Source organism: Myxocyprinus asiaticus, chromosome 6 (assembly GCF_019703515.2).
Source record: "Myxocyprinus asiaticus isolate MX2 ecotype Aquarium Trade chromosome 6, UBuf_Myxa_2, whole genome shotgun sequence".
In the NCBI taxonomy this organism is placed as follows: Eukaryota; Metazoa; Chordata; class Actinopteri; order Cypriniformes; family Catostomidae; genus Myxocyprinus; species Myxocyprinus asiaticus.
In genome coordinates, this window is record NC_059349.1 from 48,947,493 (window position 1) to 48,968,408 (window position 20,916).

The 20,916-nt window shown below is 38.5% G+C and overlaps 1 protein-coding gene across 1 annotated transcript in view; it reads left to right on the forward strand.

The window, feature by feature from the left end:
• The first annotated feature begins 3,066 nt into the window (after positions 1 to 3,066).
• Positions 3,067 to 20,916, forward strand: part of LOC127443190 (semaphorin-6B-like) — a 179,442-nt gene continuing 161,592 nt past the window's right edge. Inside the window, exon 1 of the mRNA XM_051701780.1 lies at positions 3,067 to 3,479. The gene's annotated coding sequence lies outside the window, so the exon portion shown is untranslated. The remainder of the gene's footprint in view (positions 3,480 to 20,916) is intronic.

Consider the following 20,916-nt stretch of genomic DNA (forward strand, 5'->3'; position numbering starts at 1 on the left):
TCTGCCCTGTTATGTTTCCCCCGAAACCAGCTCCCCGTACTTGAGGGTTCCCTGTACCACCAAACCCCATCTCTCCCCCTTTTCATCCCAAGTGAGGGAACCCGCTGCCACAGGTGTGGGTGGGAGGCTTGAGCCGGTCTGCTGGAGTTGCAGGGAGCTGGGTCATGTCCGAGATCTGTGCCCAGTAATGGAGGTGGGGGCCTTGATCTGGGTCCCCGACACTCCACACACCACCCCCGATTGAGCAGGGACGAACCAGATACTGGTGAGTGTCAAGGGGAGTACATACCAAGCCTTGGTGGATTCAGGTTGTAATCAAACCTCCATTATGCAATACTTGGTTCAAAACGGGGCATTGGATGCAAATAACAGGGTGAGGGTGAGGTGTATGCATGGGGATATTCAGGATTATCCCATAGTGACTGTCACTATAATGTACTGGAACAAAAGCATAATGTCGAGGCAGTGGTTAGTCCTCGCCTCACCCATCCACTAATTTTGGGAACTAATTGGCCTGCTCTTGTCGGTGTGAGATGGGCGAAGTGCTGGCTGGGGAGGTGTGGCCTGGGCCGTCTGCGTCTACTTCACATCAGGCTGATGCCAGGAAATGGGAGGTGTCATCCTCCCCTGTCTTTAGGGAATTCCCGATAGAGGAATACCCTTTAGAGCAGTCATGAGACGAAACCCTAAAGCACACATTTGACCAAGTGATAGTGATTGATGGTCAATGTCTTCAGCCAGGCATCGCCCTCGCATATCCATATTTTTCAATTATAAAAGATCGGTTGTATAGAGTGACACAGAACGCTCGGACAAATGAAAATACAACCCAGTTGTTGGTACCAAAGAGCCATCATGAAATATTATTGCAGGCGGCTCATTATAATCCGATGGCAGGTCTCTTGGGACAGGGGAAAAGACTATGCTGTCTCGTGGCCAGTTTCTATTGGCCGAGCATTCACGGGGATGTTCGCCGGTGGTGTGCGGCGATTACATCGATTTGGACAAGTGTGCACCATCCACAAATGAACTGCTTGGTTGAACGATTTAATAAGACCTTAAAGAATATGATCCATAAGTTCATGCATGAAGATGCTCGGAACTGGGATAAGTGGCTCGAACCCCTGTTATTTGCAGTGCGAGAGGTCCCTCAAGACTCCACTGGGTTTTCCCCGTTTGAATTGTTATATGATCGTAAGCCTGTGGCATGTTAGACGTTATGAAGGAAAATTGGGAGGAGGGACCTTCACAGATCAAAAATGAAATTCAGTACGTTCTTGACCTGAGAGCATAACTCCACACCAGGGCAACTATTTTTGTGTTTATATGACAAAGCAATCAAAAGTTATAACATTACAAGGATAATTTATCCTAGTGTACAAAAACGTCTCTAAGTGTCCAAAAGCCTCTCCAAACAAATAAAACATAATAATTGTACGTAAGAACTAATTACATACATAAACATAACGTTGACTAAAGGTTTGCATAGAATGCAGACATGATTTTAGTAATGAGATTTCACAGAAAGAGTTTCATTCTGTAGCGTCATGAGTTTCATTCTGTGCCATTTGTGTCATCATTGAGTCTGTGTCATGTATTTGGCACCATCTCCTGGTGGCCATATGTAACAGTCCCCAATCACATGTATGTCTGCCAAAACACAACATCATTCCCAAAGACTTCATACGATCCAGGAAAGCTAAAGTGTTTTCAGCCAGATAGCCAGATGCTGTGTGCACATTGTGCTTCGTGTGGATTATCTAATGATCTATGCATCTGATTACCTTGTGTGTGGGCTTGTTTGAAAGATAATCACCTCCTCTAAGTAATGGCATGTGATATTTTATGTTATGTTTATTTTTTTGTGAAGTTATAAGCTTAAACGTGACATACAAGCAACACTTGTTCACATGAAACATACAGTAAGTGTGAAAGACACATACCTAGCTATAACTCCCTATATTTTTGTCTGAGAGTAAAACAAGGGAGTAGGCTGGTCGTATTCTACTCTGTGAGAGCTTTCCAACAACATATGACACATGTCTGTTTGATGAGTCTGATGTTTTTACTGATTGTGATAATATGTATGCTACAGTGCAAATTTTTTGTTTTGTTTTTATAAATTATTAAAACGGAACACTTCTGATTTGTCAGCAAATTTCAAAGCATTTGCTCAGTTCTGGTCATAATGCCTATATGCATTGTAAAGTGCAGCTTCTAAGCTTTCAAACCATACCTATTTAGTGTTGGTCATGACTGTAGTTATAAATATTTGGACAATTATTTTTTCACACGGGCCGGGCCCATCCAAGCTTAAAGGGTTTTAACAAATAAAACTGTCTGTTTTTGATTGCAGACATTGGTGTATGGGCAAATTTGTGGACAGTTTGTGACATTGTTGAGATATATTCTGAAAGGAGACACATGTGAGTCTTTTGTTCTCTAGAGAAAAAATCTGAAAAGCAGGAGACTTAAGACAAAACCTCAGTTTGCTTTCCATTGAATCTCATTGCTGTTTTAGAGAAACATTTGAGATATTAATGAGATGTGATGAGTTTTGGGAACAAGCCTGAATGCGTTTGCCTTGAATTGAATGTATGCATGTGTGAAGGAGAGAGAGCAGAAGAGAGAGAGAGAGAGAGAGAGAGAGAGAGAGAGAGAGAGAGAGAGAGAGAGAGAGAGAGAGAGAGAGAGAGAGAGAGAGAGTGACCCCCTCTTTGGATGGTTTTGACTTTGGTTTGGATGCCTCAGTCTAAAACCCCTGAATGATGCTTGTGTTTACACAGTGCGCGGGGTCTCAACGGTGGATGTACATATCTGTTTATTCACAGAAACGCGCACGACAGCAGAATCGATTCACGAACAGACTGATTCACGAGCATCGCTAAAGGAACCTCTTAAGAGCCCCTCTCATTCCACGCCAAGAACACGCGCAGTGGGAGGATGCGTGGAGATATTAACAAAGGTTATTACATCCTAAACCATTTAAGGATGGAAAACGACACTCATATATTCATAGGCAACTGATCTTTCTCCATTTTAAAGCGTTTCAGCGGACACACACTCACTGCGCTGTGCGTCTTAACGCTGGACTGCTCTTTTGGATCCGTGCCACGGTTGTCTGTCTCCGTCGGTCTCCGTCCGTCGCCCGTTCAACGAACCACACCTACTCCTGGTATCCTCCCTGAATTACAGCAGTGTCCGCACCGGATCCCCGTTTCATCCAGAAAAGGACATTGTGTCTCCGTGAGCAGGTGGAAAAACTGCGCTATAAACGCCCGGTGCGCACCCGATCCTCTCAAAGCCGCCCGTGTCGGACCGATGTCAGCCCGGTGTGTGTGATAAGTCTGAAGGAGAGGCAGGTGAACAGAAGGAGGAATTTATTCGTCCGAAGGCGAGCGCAGCTTTGTCCCGCATCCTGCGCCAAGAAGAAACGCATCACCTGGAGGATTTAAACGCACCGACATCCAACTTACCAGGTGAGCCAGTCAGTTGCGGCTGAATATTATTAAATGCACAATAAGGAATTAAAGTAGGGTTCTTCAACAAATATTAAGTGTGGTCAAAAAATCATAAAGAAATGTGAACTGAATGGATGGAATGTTCCTATAGGAATTTCTATCGTCATTTGGAATCAATCCTAATGTGAGCAAATAAGTCTCACTTAAGAATACAAAAAGATCCGTCATATAAGATTCTATTTCATTTTCAGAGTCCTTTTAGATATGGTGCAATCTGTGGTAAACTCTACTTGTATTGGAATAATGCTACTGGACAGTTCAATTACATAGGGGAGCTAGGAGTTTTAAAATCCTGGAAGATTTTCTTTAAATTTCTTGTGCTAAGAGACATTTTTTCCCTACTGATAATAATAATAGTCCTGTTGGGAACTATGTATTCTAAAAGATCTAGCTTATCTGTGTTATGTTGGAATTCTAAGAAAAATCCAGTCAGGAACCTTTAGGATGGGTTGCAAATCATGAATCCAGTATGCATTCCTTTTGGATTTTTGACTTAAGGTATAATAATTTTTCCAGGCTTATTTGGATTTTATATACAGGGCTCTTTCTTTTCCCCCAAGGCTTATTGGTTTCCAGCAGTATGTCTTAGAGATCATGCATGAAGACCTATATCTTGCAAAACTGTTTTAGTTTGTAATTCACTCACGTGCAGAGCACGAAAGGTCTGCTGCGGTGTAGTTGCAATGCAAATCCTTCTATTGTTGTGCATGCATGCACACCTCAGGTCCACTGATGTTAAATATACGCCTCTTGCTGGTAATAAACAAACCTTCTCCAGTGCCAGGCTTATGTAAAGCATATTTGGCATGTCAGTGGTGTGTTTGAAGACAAAGCTGTTGTATATTGGCGGATATTGGAGGATTGGAGGTTCACGTCAGATTGAGCTTTGGGGTATACATGCATGCAGGGGCGGCACCAGTGAATTTTGATTGCTGGTGCTGAAGAGGTGCTAAATCATGGACAGGGGGAGCTGAGCTTTGATCACTAAATATATGCATAACCCGGCATAGCCAAGCGATTTTATTAATATCAGTTTGCACGTGGTGACAACAAGTGAAATCTCTACGCTGCAGCCTCAATATTACAGGCAACACACTTTCAGGGGTGTTTTCAGCTTTTTACAGTACTGTCTGAAGCACAGGTACAGCAAAACATTGTACCCTTATTGGGGGTCTAGGGACATGCTCCCCCGGGAGAAACGTTTTGCAAAAACTGCACTAAAGAATTTAATTCTGGTGACTTTAGGAGCAGCATTTTTACCTTTTCACAAGTATATATCTTGTGTAGCAATTAATGTAACTACAGGCTACAAAGCTTTGCTAAAAGACTTATTCACACAGCACATCCAGCACTAGTTAGTGTTTTTCAAAATCACCTACCTTTAAAAAAATAAAATAAAATAAAAATAAAAATAAAAAATAGCCTGCTGTGGCAAAACATGCAATGATACTTTTACTTATACCTGTTTGGTTGGAAAATGGCTTTACCTTGAGTTGTTCAAAAGTTGCACACGCAGGTGTTGAACTTAATAAAGGCATTATTCATCACTGCCAAACGAAATATGCACCCGCAGGTCTTGATTCAAAATATCGTCGTCACCGTATGAAAGGCTAGAGCTGTAAATTGACACCTACATGTTGCAAAATCATCTGTGACTTCTCTTAAAAAACAGCCAGTTTTATCGTAGTAAACTCCACACATTGTTCACTCCAATAGGATTGTTGAGCGTAAAACACGTTGAAGATTAGTGGACAGGTGGCCAATTCATTAAGTTATGTGATGTTTCCTCACAAAAGCAGTTTATTATTCTTGTCTCTTGTCTCCTCGGCAGTAAACCGCCATAAGAATGTCTATGGGACCGCTGCGTTATGCTTTTTATGCTAACTTTGCTGCCTCACCTTGGTAAAAGGTCTCTGGTTGTTAGGGTCCGGGTTCGCTATGTTACTGGGGCTGCTCCACCATTACTGAGAGAGAGTTGTTGTGAGACATGCAGTTGGAGTGCACTTAATAAAGTATCAACAGTTAAGTTTAACTCCTCATCTGCTCTGTGTATCATGACAGTAAATATTCCACTTGATCGTTTTCTGTTCTATTTATGTCATTTCTGTTTTTACGGAGTGAGAAACGCTCCAAATTAAACAGTGCATGAGCTGTCTGAACGATTCTGACCATTTTGCTAAACCGTTTGACTTATTCTTTGAAGAAATCGACTCAAATGAGTAATTCATTTGTAAATCATAGCTCTGATGCTTAACAGGCGACAGAAATATGGGACACATGGCATGATTGAAAATGTTTCTTCATACGATCTTCATACAGAGGATAATCTGCTGGCTGTTAGAAACATTTGCTGGGGGTGCAACGGGGTTGCTATGGACATTCATGTGGAGGCTGAAGCACACGCTAGCCCTTCCCTAGTGCCACCTCTGCATGCATGACTCAAATGCTATCACAAAATGAATTAATCTATTGTGCTAAGCTTTATATATGATGATTGTTTGGTTTTATGTGGCTTGTGTAAGTTTGCATAATTTATAAGGTCAAACTGGTTCTCCTATTTTCTAGGAAACCTAACCTTTTATGAGCGAAACTTTGCTGTACAAAACCCTTTAAAAAATATGGTGGTGGCATCACGGTAAAGTGACGGTACTTTGATATATATATATCTATATATATATATATATATATATATATATATATACACACACACACACACTATTGCACTTAATGGCTACCTTCACAATGGTTTACCATATATGGTTTCCAAAATACCACAGTTACTACAATTATTGTTGCTACAGTAAAATCACAAGTAGTTAGTATCTCCTTCAGCGTAAAAGCTTTCAGAATCTTGTCAGTTGGGGCAATTCTAAGTTACTACAAGTTTATTGCAGTAACTATAACTGTATTAACTAGTACAGTATGTAGGTAAAAACTGGTTACCATGGTGATGTTTTTGTAAGGATACTATATTGCAGGCGTTTTCAAACTAGGGTCCGAATATTCCCAGAAGTGTAGCATATTAAAGAATAAAGAAGATTTTACATAATGCATATTTTAGGGCAAAGTTAACTTGTTAATTTAGTTCGTCTGCACAGTTGTTGTAGTGCCTCAAGTGTTAATTTCACCAGAAAACTGCAGCGAAACGTATACGTCAGTTTGGAAAAATTTAGTTATTATAGTAATGTTTATTCTATGACACTAGGTTCCTTCTTCTTTCTAAAGACTGGTTAGAAATCATGACATTAATCATAAAGTATTTTATTCTATGAAAGATACACTGTCAATTTATTACAAAGTGAAACATTCTCAGATAATATTTTAATTTAACTGAATATGTTTTAGATTTAGTGACAAATATTAGTGACAATGAAAATTATTTGATTTAGCAAAAAACATGTTTTATTTATACTATCATGGTTATTATTTTTTCTCACAGTTAATAATTAGTCTTTATACACAAAAATGTATAGCTGACTTTTTATTTAATGCAAGGTCCTTGGCATCAAAAAGTAAAAAAACCTCTGCTATATTTTTCTCCAAGGCACTTCAAAGAATACTATCGTATTATATCCTAAAAACATGGTAGTACCATGGGACTTTTTGTAGTAAGATTTATTATGGTGACATGTCCAAAACAATCATGGCATTACTATGGTACAGGGCTCCAGACTGCAACTAAAATGGTCGCAAATGCGACCAAAAATAATTGATTGCGACAATCATTTAAAATCTAGTCGGGTTGTGTGCGTTCATATGCGGTTTTGTCAGATATCATCTTGTGAGTTATTGAATAAATCATTAGAGTGCGCACCAGTGTGTCTCGCGCCGCTTTTCACCCGTTCTGTTGTGATGAGCTCGCTGCACCGCACGCAACAACAAAACCAGCGCGAGAGAATCGTGAACAAATTACTCTTTTGAACTGGGTCTTTTTCATGAATCACCCAAAAAACAAAAGAGACTTACATCTCTGCAGAACAAAAATGGGCTTTTCCTAATCAGTGGGCATTTTCAAACCATTGAGAGTCCCTACTTTCATTGGATAGTTTAGAAACGCCCATCCCGGTTTGAGAACGCCCACTGATTTCTACACTGTGATTCCATAGTTTTATTGGATAGTTTAGAAAAGCCCATCCTGGTCAGAAAATGCCCACAGAGACATTGCCATAAGCACTATGGAGGAAGTGTCCTTACACAACCTTTTTGAATCCTTATACAATCACGCCAATCCTCTGATTGGCAATGGTGTCTGAGCCCCGCCCCTTTAGGCATGCATTAGGCCTATATAAGCGGGCGCTCAGTCACCATTTCTTCAGAATTTTCTGACTGAAGGACAAGAGTGAGTCACTCGATTTTGAAACTCTGAAGTAGTAGTGCGGCCAGCTTTGGCAATGTCTCGTTTCCTTCATCTGAGGGAACCAAGGTTACATGTGTAACCACAGATGTTCCCTATCAATTCAGTTCACTCGACATTGCAGTAAGCACTATGGGGAACGGAATCCCATCACGCTGCACTACGTGACTTTACACTCCCAGAGTTAAAACACTAAATAGAGAAATTATAAGGAGTCACAGGCCACAGGCCGATGACTTATGAGTCATATTAAAGTGTATATGAATAGTCCCACATGGCGGATGCCAGATGGAAATGAATGTGGTCTAGGATATATTTGAACCATATAGATATACACAGTACAGAGGGGATCACTCAAGACCGAGCTCTTCAACCACCCTCGCGAGGACGCGAAGAAGCTCCTTGTCCGTGGCATGTGCACGCTCTTCACCCTCTCAGGGGTGAACATCCTCCGTGAACCACCGAAGCTGCGAGTGACATAGCATCATCCTCAACGTCAGAGCCGCCAAAAGTAATGAGGCCGTGTACTCCAATAGAGGGCCGGAGCTCATCACATGCATATTGCAGTAGCGAGGATGCTAGATTGGAAATACGGGAGGCTCGCAGGGCTTGCGCTGGCATAAGATCCTCCTCTAAGACATCCAGTTCAACCTCACTGCCCCGCCGTGCCTCCTCATGTGGTCCCTCGGGACTTAACACAGAAGAGGCAGGTGGGAGGGCATGAGAAGCTGGACTTTCCCTCAGAACGAGGTCGATCCTAGAGCACAACGTCTGGAGATTCATGCCCTAGCAGTGAGGGCAGTCTGTCTCCATGAGAGCTGCTCGTGCATGGCCACAGCCCAAACAGCGTTGTGTATGTGCCCTTTGTGCCATCAAAACAGCACCAACTCACTTCTCAGAATAGCACTCTAAGATGATATTCTTCTCACCACAGTTGTACAGAGCAGTTATCTGAGTTAACATGGACTTTGTCAGTTCAGTTTTACTATGACACATGTCATAAACATGGGGTTATCACAGACCATGTCTGAAAATAAATAAATAAACAAGTGTATTACCATGGTGCTTTTTGTGAGAAATATAACAGAATAGGCTATTATTTGTGATATATAAATGAAAAATTAAAAAAATTATTTACAGTATACACCGATCAGCCGAAACATTAAAACCACCTGCCTAATATTGTGTAGAACCCCCCCCGTGCCGACAAAACAGCGCCAACCCGCATCTCAGAATAGCATTCTGAGATGATATTCTTCTCACCACAATTGTACAGAGCGGTTATCTGAGTTACCGTAGACTTTGTCAGTTTGAACCAGTCTGGCCATTCTCTGTTGACCTCTCTCATCAACAAGGCGTTTCCATCCACAGAACTGCCACTCACTGGATAATTTTGTTTTTGGCACCATTCTGAATAAATTCTAGAGACTGTTGGGTGTGAAAATCCCAGAAGATCAGCAGTTACAGAAATACTCAAACCAGCCTGTCAGACACCAACAATCATCCATGCGATTATCTAATCAGCCAATCATGTGGCAGCAGTGCAGTGCATAACATCATGCAGATACAGGTCAGGAGCTTCAGTTAATGTTCACATCAACCATCAGAATGGGGAAAAAATGTGATCTCAGTGATTTGGACTGTGGCATGATTGTTGGTGCCAGATGGGCTGATTTCTGTAACTGCTGATCTCCTGGGATTTTCATACACAACAGTCTCTATAATTTACTCAGAATGGTGCCAAAAACAAAAAAAAATCCAGTGAGGGACAGTTATGCAGATGCAAATGTCTTGTTGACGAGAGAGGTCAACAGAGAATGGCCAGACTGTTTCGAGCTGACAAAGTCTACGGTAACACAGATAACACTCTGTACAATGGTGTTGAGAAGAATCGGGTTGGCTCTGTTTTGGTGGCACGAGGGGGACCTACACAATATTAAACAGGTGCTTTTATGTAAGTGTTTATGTTCAACAGCACTCTGTGATCGCTTGTATTACTACTACACTACTAAAGCTATTAAATAGCTTTAAATGGCTTTAAACTAACAACTTCAGCCTTAAGGCTCATCACAGCTGAGAGACACAACAGACTGATTAATTACACAAGCTCAAGGCGCTTACCTCTTACCGGACTTTCCACATTGGAGAGGAAAAAATGACGGAGGACATTGTGTTTCTATAGTGAAAGACTGTTGCACACTGGCTACCGCGATATAGAGTGGAATAGAGTGGACAGCTATTTTTCCACTGAGAAAATAGGATGCATTTCACCAAAATTACATTATCTTCAGAAAGCTGACTAACAGACTACAGCATCATCAACAGGTGATCGCACACGCTCTGTGCTATATGGCCCTAAATCAGCACTGCTGTGATTACCTGTGGCTACTCTTGCTAGTGTGATATTGCTTAAATATATATATTATATGAGATCAAGCTTTTGACACTTAGAACAATTGAGGGACTTGTACACAACTATTACACAAGGTGCAAACATTCATTGATGCTCAAGAAGACAACACACTACTATATGCATACTATACTTTATGTAATTATCTGTAATGTAGATTCTGAAAAGCAGTACTAAATAAAAAATCTTTTATCTATTATATTTGTATAAATTATGAAAGGAGTGTGAACATTTATGAGACAAAAGGGAATGCAAACTTATCTTCTCAACTATATATGCTGTTTGTTGAACCTCCAATTAATGGGTTATCAGCTGTCTTCCTTTTCTTCGGCTTTCTATCTTGTTTCTGAACAGCAATCTAAATAGAGCAACTCTGTGATTTGGTGACTAAAAGCAGCCATTTGGCTCCTTCATGTTGCAGTTTAGGAGCCAATGGCTCCTAAGTCATTTGAAGTGAAGCACTAATAATGGCAATATCAAATATGATCATGTTCATTTTCTTGTGAATGACACCAAAAGAAGGTTAGCACACCTATCCATTACACAGCAACTGCCTGAAAGAGACAGAATTGCCCTATGTCAATGTGTTGCAAAGCAAGCTGGCCTGCGCCTGCCTCTTTTTTGCTGACGTGTTTTCTTTGTGCTCTTAGGCATTCTTTTACCCATGTGACTTTGTTTTATTACAACCTGCATCTAAAATTCACCACAAAAACCCCATCTGATTACAACCTCATTGCGCTCGGGTTTGGCGCTCCCTGCTGGACATTTCACTTGAAAACTGCAGCCAAACGTGTTATGAAGCACGTAATTTCAGTTTTGCAAAAATGTTGCAATGCTCACGTAAATTTCATGAGACCAGGCTGCTTTGGCGCTGTAAAATTCCTGGACACCAAAACAAACCAGTTCCCTAAAATGAATCGGACTTTCTTATGATTCATATAAGAATACACTGGATTCTCCTCGCATAGTGTGCTTATAAACATGGGTTCATATGTGTGAACATGTTGGGAAAATATTGAAATTCTGGGACATTTTGCAACCTGGAATGGAAATAAATTTGTCCAAGGCAGATGGCAAAAAATTGAGACAATCCTGGAAAATCCTGGACAGATGGCAACCCTAAACTAGAGTGGTACTAACCTGTGCACAACTCACCGGGACAATGCTTCAGTTCAGTATTCTGTGAGGTTACCATGGAGTTGTTATGTGGTCATTAAAGTTTTCTGAATGGTTTTCAACACATTGCTGTGTTGGTGCTAGGGGGTTGTGGGCCACCCACCCCCAAGCCTCTATGATATTCTGGTCATCTATGTGTCTATGTGTCTGTTCAAGTGTGTGTGTATGTGTGTGAAGGGAGAGTGTGTGTTTATTTGAGAGAAATGGAGGGAAACGATGTGTGTGAGAGTGTAAGACTCACACACATGCACACACACAAGGAAAGCTAGAGAGGGTTTGACTCTCTCCGTGTGACAAGCAGTGAATAGCCCTCCTGTTATCTCTGCTGTGCACACAGACAGCAGCACAGCAGGCTAGCCAGGCAGGTGCTGCACAAAAATAGCAGGTGTCTTTTCGGGTTAATACACATACTCCTCCCTAAGCTCCCCACCCTCTACCCTTTCCATCTCTCCTGGGACCGAGCACCCATCGCTGGGGACCAAGAACACCAAGGTGCCCTTTTCCTCCCCCATGCACTATAAGCTCGGGTGACCAAGGGTGACGTCTGGTTGTTATCCGTATTTTGTTGCTTGTTATGGCCGGCTGTGTCCTTTTTTTGTGGTCCGCAAACCGTAGAATTACTCTCTTTTTCAACAATGTAGGAGGATTTAGAGCTGAAGGTGTTATTCGGATGCATTAAAGTTTGTGTGTGTGTATTTGTGTTATTGAGCCCAGCCTAACTGAACATTTTATTGCTTGGAGTTTGCTCTTGACTTTCATAGCTCAGGAGACTTAATAAAGTTCTCAGTTATGTCACTTGAGTATCAGCATTGTTTGAGATGTGACTCATAAAATTCCCAACAAAGATTGAAACAAATGAATTAAATGTTGTAATGCAGTGTAGATCTATACAATTTATATGGATATAGCAGATAATTTGGTCTCAGAAGAATTTGATAGGAAATGTTTGAGTTCAAATTGAAATCTAAAACTATGCTCATGGTATTACTCAGAGGTTGCTCTTTAATGTTCTTTCAAAAAAAAAAAAAAAAAAAAAAAAATACAAGATGCATTTTATTTATACAAAGTTTGATTTTTTACTGCCCCAACCATTCTAATGTAAACTTGAAAAACATCAACATTGCATCAGACAAAAATTCCTTACTGTAGAAGGAAATGTGAAAACATGAAACAGGCACCAAAGTGCATGTAACCTATGGTTTAAATATCATTTAAATAAATACACTTAAGAAATAATATATTTTTTAAGTACTGTATAATTATATACTTAATATATTTTCCATTCAGTGAATTTTTAATACATTCAGGGTATGTTTAGTATGGATTTGTGAATTGTTTAATATACTCGTAAATAGAGGTCGACCAATATTGGATATTGCAGATACCAATAACTAAGGTGGTGGAAAATGCCGATAACCGATTAATCAGCTGATAGTTTTTTAAATCGATTTATAGAATGTAACAACATTTTCTGCACAGACATAGAGGCCAGAGTACAAAATGAATAAAAGTAGCATTCAAATGCTGGCTGTGAGGAGCATATCATTGGTTTCATCCACTGAACGAATACACCACTTCACTAAACTAGTAGTCAATCATTTGAGTCTGAACAAAACGAGACATCTCGTTCGTGAACAAAATGTATGAATCAGTCATCTCATTCATGAATGATCTGTTGATTGGCTGAATGAGTGGAGGAGGCAAATCGTTCATTCACTTCAGCAATCTTGTTCAACAAGAAAAGGGGCCGGAAGAATTATTAATAAAAGTGAGTGATGACCACACATTACAATGACATATAGATGTTACTGAAACACATAATTATTTTTTATGCTAGTACTGTTATCTTTTTTGACTTAAGAAAAAGTCAAAATTTGCTCTCCATTTTTTCATTTCTTTTTTGAAGAAACAATTACAGTATATTTGATGTTAAAGAGAGATCTCATTTATAATAATTATTATAATAATAATAATACCTTTTATTTATAGGCGCCTTTCAAGACACTCAGGGACACCTTACAACATAGATGCAAATCAATTAAATACAAAGCAAACATACAAACATAAAAAAACACAAACATACAATTATATATATATATATATATATATATATATATATATATATATATATATATATATAAATCAATCAATCAAATCAATAAAAGCTATTACAAACAAATACATTTTAATCTGAATTTTAAACTGGGAAATAGAATCCAACTGGCGAATATGCAGTGCTAAGTAATTCCATAATTTCAGCGCAGAACAACTAAAAGCCCTAGCACCGAAATAACTTAATTTAAAATTTGGAACAGTCAATAAGTCTGCAGAAGATGATCTTAAAGAACGTGAAGGAATGTGTAGTTGAAGAAGGTCTGATAGATAAAGAGGAGCCAAATTATGAAGAGCTTTGTAGGTGAGCAACAAAATGTTGTAATGGACACGATAACGAACAGGAAGCCAGTGGAGTTGAAAAAGAATAGGTGTAATATGGTCAGAAGTACGTGTATGGCTAACAATCCTTGCAGCTGAGTTCTGAATTAACTGCAGTCGGCGAAGTTGTTTTTCAGGAACACCAAATAAAATAGAATTATAGCAATCAGTAATAATTATTTATGATTTTTCCATCCTTTAAGAGGGTAGAACAGTAATTTCCTTCATCTAAGCAGTTCTGTATTTTGTAAGTTAAAATAATGGAAGGCTGTTTTCTGCCTTCTGTTATTTTCAGAGACTCTTTTTGTTTTAAGATCCAATATGTTGCAGCTATCATAATTCATTTGAGAGGCCAAGGGTAGACTAATAGTAAATCACTAAATATTGACAGACTGGAGCCGGTACATAATTATGGGAGTGCATCAAACACATATAGGGAAAATTCCTGATTTCATTTGACATATTATTGATCCTAAAATATTATTCTCACTACTTCCTTGAGACATCGCAATAGGTTAACTGTAACACTCTATCCTTACCAGATGCGACTAACCAGGTGCGACTCTTTAAAATGTTAGTCTTTGTCCTAACAGGATGAGTGACAAGATATTTGTCTGCTGCAAAGTGCTTTATAGCACCGCCCACTGTAAAATCTGTCCAAAATTCTGCTCAACATTACTGTACACTCACTTAGAACTTTATTAGGAACACTATGGTCCTAATAAAGTGCTCGACGTGGTCTAATTCTGTTGTAGCCCATCCGCCTCAAGGTTTGACATGTTGTGCATTCTGAGATCCTATTCTGCTCACTACAGTTGTACAGAGTGGTTATTTGAGTTACTGTAGCCTTTCAGCCAGCTCGAGCCAGTCTGGCCATTCTCCGTTGACCTCTTTCATCAACAAGGCATTTCTGTCCGCAGAACTGCCGCTCAATGGATGTTTTTTTGTTTTTGACACCATTCTGAGTAAACTCTAGAGACTGTTGTTCGTGAAAATCCCAGGAGATCAGCAGTTACAGAAATACTCAAACCAGCCCATCTGGCCCCAACAATCATGCCACGGTCAAAATCACTGAGATCACACTATTTCCCCATTCTGATGGTTGATGTGAACATTAACTGAAGCTCCTGACCAGTATCTGCCTGATTTTATGTATTGCACTGCTGCCACACGATTGGCTGATTAGATAGTCGCATGAATAAGTAGGTGTACAGGTGTTCTTAATAAAGTGCTCAGTGAGTGTAAATTAAAAATCAAATATCTTTTGATTGTGCCATGTCGTGCATCTGTTTCGCTTTTCATGTGGACAGATTGCTTGTAGCTGTAAACATGCACCTGGTTTGGACACAGTGTTAGGCAGTGATTTTCTCTGACAAGCAATAAAGTAGGTATATGTCACTTCCAAGGTTTCCATAGCCAAAACGCTAATCTGAAAAACGAATAATGTAACAACTGAGTTTCCAAAAAAACATGGTCAACTCAAGAACCCTATGTAGTGAAATTTATATATATATACATATATAAGAAAAGAATTTCTTTGCTGAACTTAAGTTGAACCATTGAAGAACCTATATATATATATATATATATATATATATATATATATATATATATAAATTTCACTCACCAGCTTTTGTCTGTTGGAGCATATCCATATTTCGTATCCATCTGATGTGCTTAAAACAGCACAGTCGAGAGGGCTTCAATTATCTCTATCTGCCGTTTTGAAGTTCACATACAGGTCAAACTGGGTCATCTGAGGTGTTAGTAGCTATCTGAATGTGAGCTAACAAGCTCCACAGACATGCATAAATCAAGCCAGTTATAGAAGAAAAACCATAACATTATATTATAACATATGAGAATGTACTTGATTTCTGGAAATGCACAGAAAGTCAGAACAGTCAAAACATGTAATTGAGCAATGCTATATAATTGTTAGACAAATTTGGCTTGCGAATGATGGTTAGATAATAAGACAATCAATCAATCGGTCGGTCTGTCTGTCTGTCTTACTAAGTGACAGTTTGTCTGATTACTTTTCTATCTAGCTTGCTAGTTAGCTAGCTTGTTATTTGTCTTTCTGTAATGTCTGTATAACCATCAAACTTTTAAAACTAGTTTAAACTTTTAGACAAGGCTTTGTCGAGGCAACATCAAAGTTTGTCTTGACAACTTTACCTATCTAGTTATTAGTTATTATGAGACTCAAACTTACAACAACCCCATGAGCACCATCATCACGTGTTGAGCATGTGTGCTAACTGCTGTGTTATGACTCGGAGAGTAATTTGAGTTCTGACAGGTTCAACGTGGCTAGATGAGAGGAAACTATTGAAATATGTCATGTTGGGAGCAATATACATTACCCAATGCTCGCCACATAAAAGCACGTTCACAGGGCTATGACATTCAATAGACACAACTGGGCATACAGTAAGGGCGAATTTAAAAGCAATTAGCCACCAATTAGCTCCTTAATTTCATCAGCATTTAAACACACAATGTTCTATCCTTCCAAAATCTTTATTTGAGTTAACCTTCACAGTAATGTCACCCTGTAGGTCTACGTTTTTAATTATTTTTTAACAGCCACAATAATCTACATTAAGCACATGCTAATGCTATGTAATTTCAATTAGTACTTTTAACATTACATTCTGACCAGTCAGGTTTTGACTTCTCATTTTGTTTTGTGGTGAACAAGAAGACCATATCAGTCTGCATAATTCTCACCTCCCTCTTATCTGAATATAAATTCATGCCGTGTGGCTGGCGTTGGGAAAACAAATAAAGTGCCATTAAACGAAAACAGTGCTTGCATTGATGCGAAACGAAATATTACTCCTTCACCTTACTTCCCTCGGGTGTCTATGTTGACATCAGCATGTCCAAAACTGCAGGTTTCAAATTGCTTTTGGGTTTCACCCATTAGGAAGTTTTTGGTCTTTGTGCACACTGCTGTTTGCACACTGTGTGATTGTGCCAAAAGTGTGTATGGTTGCAAACATTGGTGTGATGCACTCCTTTGCTTTTCTAAATTGATTTTACTGCTAAAAAAGTGATATGGTATAATTTCAAAGCCATATTGAAATTTCCATTCATGAATTTTATTGAAACACTTGGAAGGAGGTTGTTTAATAGGAGGATGCCAACAACATCCCAGAGGAAAATTGTATTGCTCAGTGGTTGCTCTTTCAAAGCCCAGGAGAATTTATTAAATTCTCAGTTGTTTATTTTAAGTATCAACGTTGTCTTAGATATTTCTCCTAATATGCCTTTGGAGAAATTAAAATAGATACAAATGAGACAATTGTGGACATTAAGAGTACAGAGCTATAAAATTAATTTGGATCACATAGGTCATATAATTTGGTTTTGGGAGAATTTGATGATAAAGGCTTGCATTTATATTGAAATCTGACTTTTAGTTGCAGACTTTGGCATCCTGGCTAATCTGGGCACAGTTTGAGATATTGTTAAGATCTCTTCTGAAACTCTAGAGGAGACACGTGTGAGATTAATGTTTTGTTTTTTTGTTTTTTTCTGAGGAGAAACTTCTGAGAAGTGGAATATTTAAGGAAAAATATGAATTTTCTCTCCATTTAAATCATTGCTGCCAACTTATTTCATATTATATAAGTATTTCAATATTATTTCAGATTTGTATTTTTTATGTTGTGTGGGTCACCAAAACTTATCACAGTTTTAATGAAAGGCCCCCACATTGTTTGATGATTCTGTGCTAATTTAATATTTGATCCTTAAATATGACACGTGATTTCTTTCTGCAAAGGATGCACTGTTATGGCAGTTTTTGGCCGAAACCGATTTTAACAAAAACCTATAGGATAATACAGATATTTTGCCACTTATTTGCCTTATTTTGTCATCAGATCATTGTTTTGCTTACGAATTATGCTTTTAAAATCTACAAATAGGTACAAACGTTACTTATAATAATTTCCATTGAACATAGATTGTAACTGTTAAACACATGACTGGCCTATATTTGAAGAAAGCCAGAATGAAAGATAAATACAAGATAAATAAAGATAAAACGATAAAAAAACATATGAAAATTATATGAGAACATGAAAAAAGTTATTTTGCACCTCTAAAATATTTTTGCACTTGTTTTTGCAGTTCTAAAAATAGAATTTACATTTTACTTATTGTGATAGAACATAACAAATTCATATTATGCATTTTACATGTTTTACTTTTTCAGATTTCATTTTGATAAGTTTCTTTAAATTAAATATATATATATATATATATATATATATATATATATATATATATATATATATATATATATGAAAAAAATGTAATACAACTTTATACAAAACTTTATAAAACTCAATGAATTTACGTAATTAATTACAGTATAAAATGTTTAGAATTGATATGTTGTTTGTTTTAATTTCGTCAATAATTGGCCAATAATTATTGGTGGCCGATACATTTTTGCATCCCTACTTTCTAATCCAAATATTATAATATTCTTGTCATAAATCATCATAAACATTTTAAGTTATTTTCCCTAATGCATGCTGAAAGTAACCGCACTGCTACGCTGGTGCAGTTATGATTAGGACAAGAAAGCTAGATGCCCCACCATGCTATTGTACATCTTTTTGAAAGCAGTAAATGCCTCTTTGAAAAGCGCCTGCAAAGTGGCAGTATCTATGAAGACTTAGATCACACAAGCTCTGCTGGAGATGGGCATCAGTCCAGTGACCTTCCCTCCAAGACACCAGACTTACAGGCGGCAGGGGGTGTATTCTTCATAGCACACATGGCAGAGGAATACAAAGAGGGAGAAACTTGGGTCGCTTTGATTATTATGATGTCATTTCTGAAGTCATAACTTGATTAATGAGTGAGTCGGTTGAATGGGCCTTTGAAAATAAATGTCCTGAAATTCATCTGTATGTTGTCACATATCGCTGGGATGTTTAGCTTTGCAATTCATTTTCAGTTTAAATGGCAATACTAACACTTAAAGACAAAGAAACATTTTCCACAATAGTGCCTCAGTTCGAAAACATAGTGAGCTGTTTTGCCGTTTACTGTCTACATAGGCAGTTACCTTCCAAAGCAGCATCCTAATGGAAATGGAACCTCTTAAGTGACCGATGTAGAGCTCTGGTGTTTACATGGCACACAAATGTGCGCTCCCAACGTGAAGTGCACGGAAGACTTGACGCAGAGTTGATTCCAGTAGAGTATGGCATTAGCTTAAGGTTGCCAACTGTTCCGTATTGGCCGGGATATCCCGTATTTTGGCTGAAATTATGCCGGATTTGCCTTAACGTTGGGACTCGGGAGTGTATCTATGATGCCTTAAAATGCTGTCTAGGTAGGCAGCTCACTAGGTTTTGGAACTGAGCTATATCCTGTAATGAGGAGGTGTAGAGTCAGAGCTTTCAATAAATTCTAACAACTGCAATTTGATGTATTAAAATTTACATTAAGTCACTGTTATATAGTTAGACTTATGTAAATATCTGTTTGTTTTGCAACCGAAGGGTCAGGGTAACAATGTCTATATTCATTTGAAAAACCACACAGGAGACATTTGACCTTGGAGTTGCAAGACATATCTCAAAGTAATCTTCTGAAAATCAAACCTCCATCTAATTGAAACAGAAAGGTCAGTAAAAGCCCTATAAAGACCCATTTATTTAAATTAAACCCAGTTCATTAAAGGTAAAGCTTTCTATGATTGAATTTAGCTTTATGTGTAATCTGGTATAGTTCTTTACACAGCTCCTTATACCTTTTTTGGGCTTGTTGAAAAAAAACAGCCTAACATCCACTCCCCACTTGGAACTTGGGACTCATGGAATGCGTTATCACGCAGGAATGGGTAATTATGCCAAATTTGATCTTTTTATCAATACTTATTTGAAAAATGAATCATTTTCATCATCGCCAGCTATGTATGTACAATTTCACAGAATTCATTAACATTGGTTGGACTTGGTAATGCAAGCAGCACTTTTCCATAACTTGGTGCGTAGCTTGCCATTTGTGCCACAGACACAAATAATACCTCAAATCATGCAACTTATTGTAGAGAGGTGTATACTTTTCTAAGATATTGGACTTAGTTTTTTACCTGGCAGATGATAAGATGGATGAAAAATCCTTTAGATTTACATCGAAGGAGCTTCCCGAACCATATCTCGGGTCCAGAATATTATAGAGACTTGGGGATGTGAATTTTGATTTGGTCCATTAAAACAACCCTCAGAACACACTAGCAACCAGATAACAACTTATGGTAATTTTATGTCCACATAACTAGAAAACCTTTGTTAGATATACACAAATGTATCAGTTCATTCAACAATTTACTTAAAAAAGTGTCATACAAATATGATTTAACAACTAATAGCACAGTGTTTCAAATTAATTTTAAAGGGGTTGTAAAGGATCTCAGTTTGTGGGCAATGGAGGAGTCAGGAGACAACGAAGCAGGTTCAAGGTCAGTCTTTCAATTTTCAGTTTTTTAGAGACAGTCGACGGTAACCATCGTTACAAATAAACAGTTTATCAGTAATGGCAAACACTCTCTCTGTGTGTGGATGTTGTGTTTGCTGGTCACTCTTTTCTCTCTCTGATGCTCTGGTGAGCCTTTTCAGGTCCCTCTCTGTCATCACTATAATGTGAGACAGGTGTTAGAGATAATTACGACCCAGGTGACGAGCCTTACCGCTCTCCTTCTCCCACAGACTGACACATGACCACGCCGCCCATGCCACAGGAGTCGTGACATACACTTTTTAAAATAATTTTATTATCTTCCCTGAGGTCTACTACTGAATGTTAGTAAAGTTTTTTTTTTTTTTTTTTTTTTTTGCACCAAACAGTCATAATTTATTCATATATAATAATTTCCCATCCTGTCTCTGGCCCTCTGTCTGAAACGCTCTGTTTTAAGCTGCCTGGCCCTTTAAGACTTCAACGTAAATGCCCACTGTTGTGATTGGCTAACATCATGCAGCCCTTCC